The sequence below is a fragment of the Nelumbo nucifera genome, chromosome 8, assembly GCF_055504915.1.
Source record: "Nelumbo nucifera cultivar China Antique chromosome 8, China Antique-T2T, whole genome shotgun sequence".
NCBI classification, from domain to species: Eukaryota; Viridiplantae; Streptophyta; class Magnoliopsida; order Proteales; family Nelumbonaceae; genus Nelumbo; species Nelumbo nucifera.
In genome coordinates, this window is record NC_142656.1 from 31428794 (window position 1) to 31439202 (window position 10409).

The window sequence follows — 10409 nt, forward strand, 5'->3', positions numbered from 1 at the left end:
AAATTATAGAAACTATAGAAATTGAAAAACAAAATCAGAAAATAAAAATTGTAGAAAAACACAAAAAACTATAGAAAAACACAGAAATTTCAAATAAATAACAAAAAATACAGGAAAATTTATAGATTGTAGAAAATAAAAATATAAAAAAACAGAAATTATAAAAAAAACATTGGAAATTATAACAAAACACTAAAAATGCAAAAAAAAAACAAGAAAATTGAAAACTAAAAAAGACAATTTTTCCTCTAACTCACCGTTCAAGGGTAATTTGGTCATGAAAATTGTTATTTATACCAACATGGACACCTCTGTTAAGAAGCATTAACGCTGCACTAACAGAAGGTGAATTTTGGAAAATAAAAACATACTGACATGGTGAGGTTTAGAAATTTTGAAAAGTTGTGGTGAGTTTAAGAGAAATGTTGAAAACTCATGGTGAGTTTTAGACAATTTCCCTTTTTTAAGTTAGGATCAAAATTGATCATTTTCCAAAATTCAAGGGTCATTGGAGCCAAAAATCCATTTTCAACATGATTGTTTCACAAATTTATATTGCTTCCACCTAGGGGTGTAAACGGATTGAATTCAAATAGGATCATGCAATATCTAAATTTGAATCCGATTCGAAAATTCGATATCCAATAGATATTGAAAATTAATATCCGAATTCGAATATGATTAAATATTCAAATATTCAATTCGATTCGAATTCAATTAATTAATTATTTTAGATAATCAATAAATATATAAAATAAATATTTTATTGATATAAAGTATATAAATATATAAATTATTTATATAACTTAATTATTATATATAAATCATATAAAATATTTTATATATTATATATAAGAATTAAATAATTGGTCAAATTCGGATATTTATCAGATTAAATCAGGTCATATTCGAATTTGAATCTTATTTGATAAGAATAGAATATCCAAATTCAGCTGATTAGATATTCGAATTATCTGAACTCGATTTAATTATATAGAATATCCAATTCGAAATCGAATTTTAGAATACAGTTCACACCCTAAGTCATCCCATGATCCCATCCTTTGATTTGCATCTAAGAGATATTTTTCATAGATATTGACCATTTATTGGATGTGATCTTGACCATTCATAGTGGCCCACATTAAAATCATGTGATCGGTTGGGATCTAACCTCTAATCTACGATAAATTCTCGAGTAAACTTTGAGAAAATCTTTAATACGGAAAAGATATATTATGAAAAGAATTTTGACCAATCAAAATCCACCCATCAATTTGATGATTCGCTGTCATATTTATGATTCTAGTTTATTAGTGGTTGTTTTTCGGATATCATATCTTTTCTAATTTTTGATGCGGAAAAGATATAATACCGAAAGAGTTTTGATCAAATTCTGTTTGGCTATCACATTTTGCCGACGCCGAGGAATTGATTTCAAAATTTTCAAATTGGTTACTTCGTTTGAACTTGAAAAAAAAAAGAAAAAAAGGCTCGGATTCTCTCCCTACGATCTAATACGCCGACACAAAAGTCAAAGCATAATTAGAAAATCAACCAATAATATTATAATACGTTTAACGCCCTAAAGCAATGCCACGACGTCATCCAAACGAAGAGTTTATTTGAGAGATGCCAAAGCACGATCACTTGAGTGCAGACGTCGCATCGTCACTCGACAAAGAGTGGAAACTGAAATACTGCCTTTTCCATTGGCACGCGTCGGTCAGTTCCGATCAGAAGAACCGGTGGCCCGGTGGAAAAACTGCCTAAAGCTAAAAGAGAAGCGAAGCAAAGCAGAGGAGAACTGAGAACAGAGGTGGAAGGTACGAAGAGGAGCCGCCTGGCGCGAGAACCGAAGAAACGTGTTTCCAGGGCTTTTTGTCTCGATTTGATATCTCTCTTTTCGTCTCCGTCCTCCCTCACTCTCCCTTGACCAGTCGATTGTTGTATTTGAGAGGTTTTAGTTTTGATTAGTTCAGTGGATTTGATTTGTGGTGGCGTGTATCGGGGCCGGGGGGAGTGATTTGGGGTTTCAGTTCTGGCTGAGTTTGGGTCGGTTGAGGTCCGATTCGGGGTGACTCGGACGAAGAGGGTTAGGGTTAGAGTAAAGGATCGATTGATGGATTGGTGGCAGAAGATGATTTTCCCGATGAGGAGAGTCTGGGTTGTTGTTGCTGCTCGAGTCAGGTCTCGGAAAAACGGTGAGTTCTCTACTCAACTTCTTCTTCGCGGATGTACCGAATAATGAATTTAATTAAGAAAATTGGTTGGATTTGGATTAACGAAGTGTGGACTGTGGAGTGGAGAAGCTACCGTGCGCATGTAGTACATGGCGCGCGCCAAGCAGAGATCAGACCATTCCGATCTTGCTCTGATCGTTAGCAGTTCAGATGGTCTGGGTCGATTAAGCTCCACGTTCCACCGGCGCATGTTAGCATTAACTATCAATCTTCTTTCGCATCGTTTTTTTGATAATTGATAATGATAATTGTTTCTTTTTTTTTTCGTTTGTCTGGTTCATGCTTTCGTTCATCGATATATAATTTAATTTTTTTATTCTTGATTTCTATTATGAAATGCAGTTCTACAACTTTTTGCTTTTCTCAGTAAAATAGGAGAAATTATTGAGTTTTTATTTTTTTGGAAAGTTAATAAATTAAAGAAATTCTTTTTCTTTTTGGTTGAAAAAAATAAATTAAAGAAATTCTTTTTCTTTTTTATTCTCATTTTTATCCAAAGCGAGAGCTCTCCAGACACCAACCATTGGATCAGAACCCGACAGACAATGCGTTTGTGGGTACCATTCCAACGGCTGAAAGGGCATTTGCTCTTGTAGTATCTAAACCAAAAGGAGACCGTCGGATGGTAGTTTAACGTCTGTCGAAATCCAACGGTCGAGCAGTCGACTGCATGACTTGTAGTAAGTTGTCGCGCCTTTTGTAAAAGATGTGTCGGTGTGTTGATGTAAACTCATCTCCTGCAATTATGGTGATGGGTAGCATACCGTGCATGCGCGTCACGTGTCGTTCATCATCGATATTAGGAAGAATAAGTCATGATGAATCATGAAACCATTTAATTCGGGTTTGTTCTTGGGAGTCTTGGAGATGTGCGGTTGGACTTGAATATTCTGTTGATACTTCCTCTTTCTGAATCGGACCGGTCGGTTGGACCAGTTGATTCATGACCAGTCAATTCATCACACCCCAATAATCATATTTGTTAAAACTAGTTGATCAGTTGGTTTAACTACTAAATTGTTCTTAATTCATGAAACCGTTCGGGCCATTAAATAATTAAAATTTTAAAATACATTTGACAAGACTTGAACTCATGATCTTTTATGTTTATATATTGTTAAATTACCATTAGTCATAAAATGTCATTAATGTAAAATTACATCAATGGAATTCAACATTGATGTGTAAAATTACATCAATTTAGTATTTATTTATGTAAAACTCAAATGATGGGGAGGTTTACATCGACTTTCAATGTAAAACTTACACCGAAAACAAACGCATGAAAACACGGATCGGGAGTGGAGTTTATTTACAGTGGCCCGTTTTTACACTGAAAACAAACACAACCTTAATGACTCTTTATCGTGTATATTACCTCATTATACATGTATTCTAAAGAAAATATAGATTAAGAGACTTGAACTCTTATCATTTGTTTTAAAAATTAAAAAAGTTGTCATCCATCCATCATATCTAATTATATTAAAAGTTGTAAAAATATATTATATACAGCATTTATATCACCTATATATATATATATATATATTATATACATGCATGTCATCATGGTTCGACCCTGGTTGAACCTATGACCCATGAATGTTTCCTTTCTCCGGTTCTATGTCCGGTCCAGTCCTTTGAATATTGGAAAATTTATTGCTTTGTGTTTTAGTGATAGGTTTATTATATCTTCAAATGTTATCATCCAATAGAATTCTTAGTGTTAGCATTGGAATGTATCATCATCATAGTCCTTGTTATCTATGGGGTCAGTTGCATTAATCTTACAAGAATCGGGATTTGCTCCTCACATCAATGTCACAGCTTTTTCAGTCCTATACTTTATGTTGTCATTAATGTAGAAATGTTCCCAATGCATGACTGTGATAGGCCATGAGGTTGGTGTGCATAGAGCAAATCTATTTGTTTAAGTAGATGCATTTTGAAAAAGTATTTATTCTGTTGTTATGTGTATTTTAATTGAATCTGGAGATATACTATAAAATGGCCTGTACAACGGACTATGTAGTCCAATCAAGAGTGGACATGCATGTTATCCGTAAAGTTTGTACTTTTTTTGGATTATTTTCACTCTTGAATTGATTAGATATCCGTTTGTACAAGTCTTCTTTGTAGCGGATCTTGTTTGATTGAACCATTCATGGCAGTCACTGTCATGTTGGATTTTTTTTGAAAGGGTTGCAATTTGATAGAAAACATTGCTCCTAATTAAGCATAATAGCCAAACAACATTTATGTAGTAGATGATTTAGTTGATTTTGAGTTGAAAACCAAAATGCCCACAAATTGTAGAAAATTTAGGACTCTTCTTTAGTTGAGGACATTAGCCAATAAGTTACTTTTAGAAGAGTTTTACTTGAGGGATTTACAAACCAATTTTCAAAACATTGGTGAGCCAATTGGATGTGATGGAATAGACCTTGGCCTATTCTCTAATCAAATTCATTTTATTGGAATATTTTTTTATCTGGGCTTAATACAATGATAAAGAATCCAATGCTAGAGTTTGGGATCCTATTCGCTTTGGTATGTGATTCCAATCAACAATTCTCCTCTATAAACAATTCAATCGTTTGGGTGTGGGAACCTACTATATCTCAACATGTTTTGATATGGAAAATTACATATAGGTACCTTGTACTTTGGGGGTAGTGACAATTAAGGGCTTGAACTTTCAGGTGAAACAATCAAGTACCCTGAAAAATACATGGTCAAGTTTGACCGTTAGCATTTCGTCAATTGTCTTGGATAGGTGGTGTCATGTGCACTTTTAAAACTTTTAAAATTTCAAAAATACCCTTCTCACCAACCTCCCATTAAACTTTCATTCTCTCTTTCTTGTTGCCATGGGTTCGATTTTAGCAATAATCTTCTTGGCACCATTGCTGACACTGAAAACATTGGGTTTAAAGGTGGGTAAGAAGAAGGCAGTCCGTTGAAGAGCCCGCCATCATACTCTCCCTTTTCCTATTCTTGAATCTCATCATATCCTTTTCAAAATTTGAAGTCCTTGGCATTCACAAGTCACAAACAAGGTGGTTATCGGTTCAAAAGATTGAGTTGAATAAATCGAAATTTTAAAAATTGAACTGAAAAAATAAAAACCAAAATCAAAACTGAATTTTAGAAAAACTGAAATAATCGAAACCAAAATTTTCGGTTTGGTTTTTGGTTATTTTGGTTAAAACCGAATTTTAATAACATAGATAATATATTATATATTATGTTGCATATAATATATTATATCTTACACATTATATATTATATATTACATATTATATACTAAAGTTCAGTTTATTTGGTTAACCAAATTTGTAATTCTAAAAACCGAAGACGAAACCGAAATATTCAAAAACCGAACAAAACCAAAATCAAAATTTTTGGTTCAATTTTTTGGTTTTAAGTTGTTAACCAAATAATGCTCATCCCTAGTGATAACCATAGTAGAATCACCTCCAACATCTTTATTCTCATATTGAAACGCGCAAACAAGTAAGGGCCTCTTGATTGATATTCAATGCCTTGTCACATGCAATTCGTGAAAAACTGAAATTGTGTCAAATAAATAGTAAAAATGCAAATAATCCAATCTTTTACTGCCATAACACATGCTACATAGTTTGGCTTCCATCTTGGTGTGGAAAGTTCACTACTATGGTTGTAGCACATGATACACATACTGAGGTTCTCAATGTCTCAAGTTAGTTTGGAGGAAGCGAGTTCAATAAGAATTGTAATACACTTGTGTATTCGTCAAGAAACAGCTGAACCTAGGAACCACCATTGATGTACATAATGTGATTATTTTTGTTTCCTTTTCATTTTTAAAACTTTTTAGGACTTCAAAATCCACATGAATGGATGTATTTACATCAAATCATTGGGGCTTGGGTTGATTTGAGGTTCAGAGCATATAGCCTGTTCTTTGTTTTGGATACCCACCCCCCCCCCCCCCCCTTTAATCAATAGAGAAAAGTCTTTGTAATTTGCTTTATTTTTTTCCAAAGTAGTGGTATCGATCTTAAATAAATTGGAAAATAATGTGCAATTTGGTAATTTTATCACCCATTGTGATGTTAGTTAATGACGGTGGACTTGTGTGCATATTTCCTAAAGTTTAGGATACTTGGTTGTCACACTTGAATGTTCAAGCCCTTAAGTATGACACTATCCACGAACATGTATTTATTTGTAATTTACCCTAAAAAATTTTTTATTAAAGTTCCAAAATGGGTAAAAGCAAAACATGATTGCCAAACAGTTTTGTATTATGTATTGTAAATTACCCTATGCAACAAGGCATCCTTTGAGGCTCGCCTCACTTAATTGCCAAGCAGTTTTATTTTATGTATTGTAAATTATTTTTTTATTCTTTATTTTTTGACATTATACTTATAAAATAGGCACTATTAAACTAAAATATTCATTTTGTGTGTTTATATACTATGGTACCTACGGAACTACCCTAGGATCTATGTTTTCTCTATAAAAAAATCCATCACCTAGGCGACTAGGCGACCCCAAACACCCAGCCTTCCCTTGGCGCCTTGAAAACTATGCTTTTTGTGAAAAATTAAAGTTTGGACCATTCAAGTCAATCTAGGGTACATAAGATGTTGTTTGCTAAGTGGAATTGATTCGGAAGGACTACTTGTTCAATTGTCCAATTTGGAGAATTTCAACTGCATCAAGCTCAGGTTAGGGTTTTTGCTTTCTCATCTCGCCACATTATAAAGTGGAAGAATTGACTTGTCTCCATGTTTGTCTTTAGGAATAACTAGAAGACGTGCACATGCATTGCACATGATAGTTTTAGATGACTATGGAAATAATAATAACTTTCCAGTTTTTACAAATATTTTATACTCTTTGTATAAAAATAATTTTCCTTTTACAAAATTTATATATTTTTCACAGATATATATATATATTGTATTTTTTATATTTTTTAATTTTTCTTATTTTATTATGATATAAAGGGTTGACACATTTTGACCTAAGGCCTCGTTCGTTTACTGATAAATAAGCTTGGGAAAGTTGGTCAATGGGTATCTTTTTCCTATTGACCAACTTATGTTCTTTTTGCATGTACTAATGGGCTCCACGGTAAAATACACTCTATTTCCCTAGGTGGGTAACTTTCCCACCTAGGGAGAAATTTTATAAAGCATAATGGGACAAATTTGCCCATTTTTATATTAGCTTTTTATGGGTAAAAATGTCATTCTGTTACTGACCTAGGAATCCTAGAAACCAAAAGAACATGGGTAAGTGCACTTACCTGGGTATGTTACAAAGATGCTAACAAACAAGGCCTAAGAGGTTTAATTGTTGATCTGCCACCAAATAGGAAAACAAGTTCACTTTTGGGTCGATTTTAAATTTTGTATTTCATTTTCAACATCAATGAAGCAATTATTTTTTATGACAGTTATTTTCTTTAAAACGATTAATATAAAATGTTAGTGTTGTGTCCAATTTTTTTAATTTTTGAAAAAATTTATTATTCAACTATGTTATCATGGGTTGACCCATTTGACCGCATTCAATTCCCTTTCATTAAATCTTATATTTAAAGTATTAACTCCCATTCTTTCTCATTGAGTCTTACATTTAAGCTATTTATTAGTGAGAAAAAATAGCTTAAATGTAGGATTCACGGAGTTAATACTTTAAATATAAGATTTAATGGAAGGGAATTGAATGAGGTGAAAAATAATAATTAAAAACCAAATTAAAAAATAGTGGGTATTTTTGTTAAGAGTAGAATTCAATGAGAGATTATGAAAATTAATGCCTTAATTATAAAACTTAATAAGAAGGAATTGAATGTGTTGAAAATAATAGTTAAAATTACATTTTCTATCCTCACATTTGAAGCAAATTCAAAAATATGGGTATTTATAGATAGATTTTTAAAATTGGAGGTGATTATAGAAGTGATTTTTTATATAGATGAATAGATAGATAGGTTTTTAAAATTGGAGATTATTATAGAAGTGATTTTTGATATGATAGTGATGTTGTGATGTTTCCATTTTAATGATGTCCAAATAAATATATCCAAACCAGTGTTTTAAAAGCATAAGGCATAGGGGTCAATTTGCGCCTGAGGCGCAAGGCGACGCGTGCGCCATTTTAAGCAAGGCACAAAAATTAAAAAAGGTTAAAAATTCAAAAAATTCAAAAAAATGCAAAAAAATTAATAAATATGATATTAATAAAAATATGAACTTTAATTTTAAAAAACCTACTATCCAATATTAAAATACATAAATATAACATGTAAAACATATTCAAATGAGAATTTAAAAATAAAATCAAATACATAAAACATTTTTAAGCATATAAAACCCACAATCTCTTTTTTTTCCCAATTACATTATTTCAAGTAACTAATGTGATGTAAAACATATTACATTCCTGATTCTACGAGCCACCTTTATACCACGCCCCTTGAGGCAAGCCTAAATAAGTCCACGTTAAGTCTTAAATTCTAGTTCTCACAAAAAAAAAATAATGATTTTATAGTTTTTATTGCTTTTTAATAAGGTATTTTATTAGGATGAATGAATGAACAATATTACCAAATAGGGGTATAATACGGGGGTCTGAGGGCGAAGCCCCCGTTCCAGCCACTAGACACAAAAAAAAAGCAAAAACGTTTCAAAAAGCACATGCTTGGGCCGAGGCACAAGGCGCACTAGGCGCACGCCTAAATGCATCAGGCATGCGCCTAGGACCTGGGCGAGGCGCCTATCCTGAAATGCACCTTGTCTATTGCCTAGGCACACCTTTTAAATCACTCATCCAAACACATGGTAGGAAGCATATAAAAAAAGATGTCATGTCGCTATTTTTGTGTTTTCTTTTCTTTTCTTTCTTTTTATTATTATTATTTTTTTTTTTGACAACTTAAACCTGAGAATCTGTTATTTGACAAAATGGTTGTAATCTTACCAAACACCCACTAATCTGGTCAGATGATGAATTGTTCAGAAATTGCATAAACCAGGTGTTCACTAGCTTTCCTCTAATTACTATAGTCAATGGCCTAGAAGATTTGAGTTCAAAGATCTAATGATCCATCGTGATCTGAATATTGTCTCTACTGTTGCTTTGGGAAGGAAGTGGGCTTTTAAAGCTGCGTGACGATTTGAACTGATCTAATGATCCATCGTAATCTGAATATTGTCTTAACTGTTGTTTCGGGCAGGAAGTGGGCTTTTAAAGCTGCATGACGATGTACAGACATGCGGATACGAAGATGTGCAGGTGATGTGGGAGATGCTGAGGAGGTCGGAGTCGGAGCTGATGGCTAACCCTCCCAAACGCAAGCAACGACCCCTTTGGAGGGTCTTCATTTGGTCGAATAACACATCACCCTCTCCTTCACTAAACCGTGTCTGAACTCTGAAGAAACATATGATCAACACGCACGAATATATATAATAATATAATAATTATATATATCCCTATATACAACATCTCATCTCAAATGAATAAGTTCAGACCGCCCAATCGTCCCAATAACCAGAGTTTACGGAGACCTTTTTTTAGTGTGAATGTTATCTTGGACTATTTGGGCAGCGCAGCCCGCTCATGAGGCAGACCCCATACTATGGCGGTCTTAGATTTTACTCTCTCTTTTAGATATGTAAGGAATAATAATATATTTTCTATGCACGTGTAAGGGATATATATATATCTATTGGTTAAGCCCTTTATGTCCCTCGTCATTTTTTATTTGATTGTTTTGAGCATTTTTTTAATGGTGATTTTACAGAAAGGTATTAGGGGTTTTGCCCACTCCCTTTGGAAAGAGTACAACTATAAATATATATAAAATAATACAGTACAAGATTTTATATTGTATATATTTGTACTTGTAATCTTTTTCAATGGAGTTCAGTCCACCTCAAAATCCATAATGTGATTATACATTTTAGGTTGTGTCAAGGGGGAGATTCCGGGGATGTTGTTTATAGGGGGTGAAGATAGATATATTTGTAGAATTAATATATGAATTCTGAAGGAGATTAGACTATAAAAATGCCTAATTTCAAATGGAAAGAATGTTATTACTAGAAATTACTTGTTTTGTTCTCTGGGTCAAATGCATTTTATGTTCTATAGCCCTTG

At 33.0% G+C, this 10409-nt stretch overlaps 1 long non-coding RNA gene across 1 annotated transcript; it reads left to right on the forward strand.

The window, feature by feature from the left end:
* The first annotated feature begins 1435 nt into the window (after positions 1-1435).
* On the forward strand, positions 1436-10142 carry LOC104603141 (uncharacterized). Its single transcript, XR_736158.3, has 2 exons — positions 1436-2204; positions 9484-10142. It is a non-coding gene; the product is annotated as an uncharacterized LOC104603141 (long non-coding RNA).
* The last annotated feature ends 267 nt before the right edge of the window (positions 10143-10409 follow it).